This window comes from Elephantulus edwardii, unplaced genomic scaffold (assembly GCF_000299155.1).
Source record: "Elephantulus edwardii isolate Elephantulus edwardi_28Jun2011 unplaced genomic scaffold, EleEdw1.0 scaffold00095, whole genome shotgun sequence".
Lineage (NCBI taxonomy): Eukaryota > Metazoa > Chordata > Mammalia > Macroscelidea > Macroscelididae > Elephantulus > Elephantulus edwardii.
Window position 1 is genome coordinate 12,625,059 of NW_006399845.1, and position 6,090 is coordinate 12,631,148.

A 6,090-nucleotide genomic window follows, 5' to 3' on the forward strand; every position below is an offset into this window, starting at 1 on the left:
CAGCCACAGTTTGTTATGATCCACACAGTCAAACGCCTTTGCACAGTCAATGAAACACAGATATACATTCCTCTGGTATTCCCTGCTTTCAGCTAAGATCCATCTAACATTAGCTACAATATCCCTAGATACCATGACCCCTTCTAAACCCAGCCTGGACTTCTGGCAGTTCTCTGCTGATGTGCTGTTCCAGTAATTTTTGAATATTCTTCAATAGAATCTTGCTTGCATGTGAAATCAATGATATTGTTCTATAGTTTCCACACTCAGTTGGGTCACCTTTCTTTGGAATGCGATCAAATATAGATAGATCTCTTCCAGTCAGTTGGCCAAGTGGTTGTTCTCCAGATTTCTTGGCACAACTTGGTGAGCACATCCAGGGAGAAGCATCTTTTAGCTGAAATATATCAATTGGTATACCATCTATTCCTGGGGCCTTATTTTTTGCCATTTCCTTCAAAGCAGCCTGAACTTCTTGAGATAAATTATGAAGAACAAATAGATATTTACTAAGTAAAGCGGTTACTGCAGAAGTGCTTGCTGCATAAGATCCCAGACTACAGTTTTCAATACAGATTAAATTTCAGCATCAGGACAATAAGAATCCTCACGACTGGAACAATCGGCAACATCTTGGTAGATACATAAAAGATTGATGGTGTCTCCTTCGTTAGTCCTTCTTCCCAACATGGCACGGTCTGTTAACATCACGGAGCTGAATCTGCCACAACTAGAAATGCTCAAGAACCAGCTGGACCAGGAAGTGGAGTTTTTGTCTACGTCCATTGCCCAGCTCAAGGTGGTCCAGACCAAATATGTAGAAGCCAAGGACTGCCCGAACGTGCTGAACAAGAGCAACGAGGGGAAAGAATTACTTGTCCCACTGACGAGTTCTGTGTATGTCCCTGGGAAACTACATGATGTGGAACATGTGCTCATTGATGTGGGAACTAGCTACTATGTAGAGAAGACAGCTGAGGATGGCAAGGACTTCTTCAAGAGGAAGATAGAATTCCTCACCAAGCAGATGGAGAAAATCCAGCCAGCCCTACAAGAAAAACATGCCATGAAACAGGCTGTCATAGAGATGATGAACCAGAAGATTGCGCAACTCACGGCTCTTGGTGCATCTCAGGCTACTGCTAAGGCCTGGGCTTTTTGAGAAATGGAGCAGAGGCACCTGCTTTTAGGGGCCTGGGACTCTATGACTTGACTTCCGAATGGGGAGTGGTGGTGGTAGGGAGAAGACTTGTGGTTCTTGTGTTTATGTTAATAAATGTGCCAGCTGGGCAGAAAAAAAAAAGAAAGCTTAATGGTGTCAAGAATTTCATTTTGGAAATCCAAATTCTCTGTAAATGTTCATTAAAATTATTTTTTAAAAGTTTCATTTTACTTGGATCCACAACCAACACCCATGGTAACAGCATTTAAGAAATCAAAAGATGTTCTGCATTGAGCAAATAGGCTGTCAGAGACCTCTCCAAAGTGCTAAAGGGCAAGGACAAATTTAAAGACTAAGGGCACCTGATCTATGCTATAGTATTTTCAGTTGTTACTATTTATCTGATAGTTGGACACTGAATAAGGAACATTGAAGAACTAATGCCTTTGAACGGTGATATTTGTGAAGAGTATTGACTATCTCATTGACTTTGAAAAGAACAAGTTTGTCTTAGAGGGAGTGCAGCCAAGGTAGGGTGCTCCTTTAGAGTCAAGGATGGTGAAACTTAGTCTCACATACTTTTCACGTGTTAGGAGGCAGGGCCAGTTCTTGGATAAAGGCCTCTTGCTGAGAAAGGTGGAGGGTCAGCAAAAGAGAGGAAGACCTTCAACAAATGGACTGACAAAGTGACTGTAGCAGTGGACTTGAGTGTGTTGGAGATTGTGATGACAGTACAGGATAGGACACATTTCAGATGTGTTCTGCGTAGGGTTGCTGTAGTGCAGGTTGACTCGATGGTGCTTAACAAAACAGTAAGTGAAATGGGATGAGCTTGCAAGCATTTTAGGAGAAAGCCTGGCTTTTACAAGGTTTCCTTGGATGCAAAGAAGAATAACGTCTATGAAAAATGAACACATGTGGCCAGAGCTCTGAGCAAGAGAGAATGGGTACAAAGTGGAAAGGGCGGACCAGGTGGCTCCAAAAGCCCAAGAAAGGCATTGTGTATTTACCGGGAGCAGTGGGAAGCCTTTAGAGGATAGTCAGGAGTGGTTTTGGTAATGAAATAATCAAATATGCATTATGCCTATGTCAGTATCACAGACAGTATTATTGGGTGGATTTTAATGAGAGAGAGAGAATGAACTTCAGAAAAAGAACATTATTGTAATGGCAATCTTGAGAATGACTCTCTTATTCATTATTCATCCTGATTCAAGTCCTCTCTCAGTGTCCCTATCAGCATGTTATTGGGGTCACCTGGTCACTCGGCAGAAGTGATGGCTCATGGTGCCAAATTTTAGTATTTTTCCACTTGCCCAGAAAAAGTCTTGAAGAGTTCAGACCTGTCACTTGTTAATATGTGACAGCTACAGAGCCCTGTGTAGCCTGCTGTCTTACCATTCCTCTGCTGACTGTCATTATTGGCCAGGGGCTACCCCTTTCACCTTGGACCACTTAAGCCACCGACTTTGGCAACCCCTTGAGGGATGATGTGCCAGATAAGCAGTGCCAGCACCTGTAGTTTGTGTAATGTTCAGTACTTGTTGGATTAGGTGTGTACATGTCCTCTCTTGGCCACAGCCAGTGTCTAGAGACTGCTAAAGAGGTTGGAGCTGTTCTTCCTCTGTGTAGTCTGGGCTATAAAGAAGCCTTGGCCAATCAGATGCTGCCAGGACAGGTGTTAAGTGTATGGGGTGTAGTTCCTAGACCAGAGGCCTTCCTTAGTGGACGAGGGCCCTCGCCCACCACTCTTTCCACTTACTCACCTGGAAGGCTATGCTGGACAGTAGCTAGCATCATGGCCTGTGTACTTGGACAGCATTTTGTTAGAATCTCAGCTTCACCACTTACAAGCTGTGTGGCCTTGGATGAGTTACTCTGCTTGCCTGATCCTTGGTTTTCTCAACTATAAATGGAGAAGAATAATAATTAGAGTGGAGAAACCTCTAAGAGCCAAAACTTGACAGGACTGCCTTGTTTCCTGGATCTTGCAAGTTTTCCACCTTGTGAGAAGTCTTACTATTTTTCTGTCATTCTCTGTAAGTGGAAAATATTTCAGTTTTATTTTTTGACAGGTTTCTACCTTAACACAGATTCCAGCTTTCACAGGTTTTACTCTATCTACCTCACAGAGTTATTAAGAAGTAGAAATGAGAATATAGGAAAGGTGCGTAGCACTGTTTCTACCTACAGTAAATAGTGATGAAAAAATAAAAATAAAAATTAAAAGGTGGAAATAACTAAGATGAATATGACCAGATTCCCTCCGCTCCTCTGTTTTCTTTGTGCTAAGCCTTATGCATGATGCTGAAGAAGCCAAAGTATAAAGATAACCTGGTTTTGAGGTGCTCCTGATACTTCTCTTGCCACATGTGTAATGTTTTAACAACCTAAGGAGCTTCCCTCAGGAGTATCCTAGGGAGGATTCAGACCAGATGTCTAACTAATAGGGACACCACCTCTGGTGAAACTATTCCATTACCTCTTTAGATCTGCTGCTTTCACAGTGCCAGCTTTTAGCACTGCTTTGAGGTAGAGAGGCTCAGCACTTGGTGTGGTGGCCTACTTGTTGCTAGGACTTTTAGATCTAGAAAAGCCTTTTTGTTACATTATGAATCTTAATATTTTATTGAGAACATCCTTGTTTTCTTGTCTGTACCTTAAAACATTATATTGTTAATTTTCTTTAGTGAAATACAATGTGAGATAGTTGGCATAGAAAAGACTGAGGGGGGGCAATAAGCTGGGTTCTATTTTCTGTAAAGACTTATTTAGTACCAACTATTGATATAAATGGGGACCCATGGTTGACAGTGTTGGCTGGAGTTTCCCGACTAAATCAATCCTGGAAGCGGGAGCGGCATCCACTTCCGAAATGACTTGCCTCCGGAAACTCTATGTACGAACAGTGCTCAGGCTGTTCGTTCATAGGGTCGCTAGGAGTCGTCTACGACTCGACATCATCAAACCACAACAACAACAACAAACATTGATATAAAATGCTTCTTAGCGAATTTAGGGAGAAATAACCTTTGTAATGAGATGCCAGTTTGGTAGAGGTGTCAGGAAAGGTTAATTTGATTACCTTTGATTTTTTTTGTTGGGAAAAATAACTAATGCCTTTTATTTTCTTTAAATAGAATGTTTTATTGACTGAAAAGATGAGAGAATTTGTTTTTCTAGAGTTGAGAGTAGTTAAGTGTAGGTTCTGACCTGTGTCTGTATTTTTTCCCTCATTCGTCAGAGGATTTGGGATTGCCATTTGAGTTTGAGTCACTTCACTCACCAGTCTCTTCAAAAGAGAATTCTGTTTATGGTAATTAATAATTTTATTCCTTGTACTGATAAATTCTGTGACTTAGTTTCCTTACCTGAATATGGATTTAATTATACCTGATTCCTGGGGCTTTATAGTTGTTGTTAGGAGCCATTGATTTGAGTACATTTCATAACAACCATATGAACAAAGGACTGAACATTTTCCTATCCTGTACTATCTTCATCATCTCTGATATACTTGAGCTTGTTTGCAGCCTTTCTAAGGAATAGCATCTCCTAACAACATGCCCAAAGTATGTGAGACGAAACTGTCATTTTTGCCTTCAAGGGACACTCTGGCTGCACTTTCCTCAACATGTCTGTTTGTTTTCTGGGAAGTCTATGGGATATTCAGCACTCTTCTCCAACACTACAGCTTAAAGACATAAATTCTTCTTCTGTCATCCTTATTCATTGCCCAGCTCTTTTAATACATAGCAAGTGATTGAAAAGACCATGGCCTGAATCAGGCACACCTTAATCCTCAAACTAATTTCATTGCTCCTCAGCAGTATGGAGAGGTTCCTTAGTAATTTGAAGAGGTCCCTGACTAGAGTTTTTTAGTGCAGTGTGTCTTGTGATCTCCTGATTCCTGGTACCAAGTGTATTGACTATGAATCCAAGTAAGGTGAAGTCATGACAGTCTCATTATTTTTTCTTTCTATCATGATGTTGCATTGATCCAGTGACGAGGATTTTGTTTTCTTGATGTTGAGATATAAAACACTTCAAACTGTGACCTTCATGTAGTATGTATTCAATTATGAATTATTTTGTTTTTAAATTAAGCATTTATCTTGGGAAATTAAGAAGGCTTGCTGGTGTGTTCTATGTTAGACTGCTAACCTAAAGCTCAGAGGTTGAATCTACCAGGAGTTATGCAGGAGAAAAATGGGCAGTCGTCTTATAGAAAGCCTCAGAAACCTGATAATTATCACGAGTGAGAATCAGCTCGATGGCAGTGGGTTTGATTTATGCTTTTAGGAAATTAATCTATTTTAAACCTCTGTGACAAGAGGACTTTTTAAAAAGCATCTGTCTAAATCCTAGAGTCAGTTATTGCTGTTGTTAAATGCTGTCCAGTCGAGTACAACTCATAGTGACTCTCTGAACAAAAGATCTGAACTCTAGTCTATCCTGCACCATCCTTACACTTTCTGATACACAAGAGCCCATTACATCAGTCACTATGTCAGTCCACCTAATTGACGGTCTTCTCCTTCGTCAACCCTCCACCCTTTTCAGCATCATGTCCTTCTGCAAGAATTAGCCCCTCCTAGCAGCATGCCCAAAGTATGTGAGGTGAAGCCTCATCATTCTGGCCTTTAAAGAGGACTCTGGCTACACCTTTTTCAAGATGTACCAGTTGGTTCTCTGGGCCATCCATGGGATGTTCAATGCTCTTCTTCAACACCCAGCTCAAAGGCATCAATTCTTTTTCTGTCATCTTTATTCATCGTCTAGCTCTCAGATGCACAGCAAGTGATTTGGAAGGATCATAACAAACTGTGGCTGACTGAGAAGAATGGGAATCCCAGAACATTTAATTGTGCTAATACGAAACCTATACTTGGACCAAGAGGCAGTAGTCAGAACAGAGCAGGGTAACA

General features: G+C 41.1%; 1 pseudogene; it reads left to right on the top strand.

The window, feature by feature from the left end:
• Positions 1-679: 679 nt before the first annotated feature.
• LOC102875818 lies at positions 680-1,162 on the top strand (annotated as a pseudogene).
• The last annotated feature ends 4,928 nt before the right edge of the window (positions 1,163-6,090 follow it).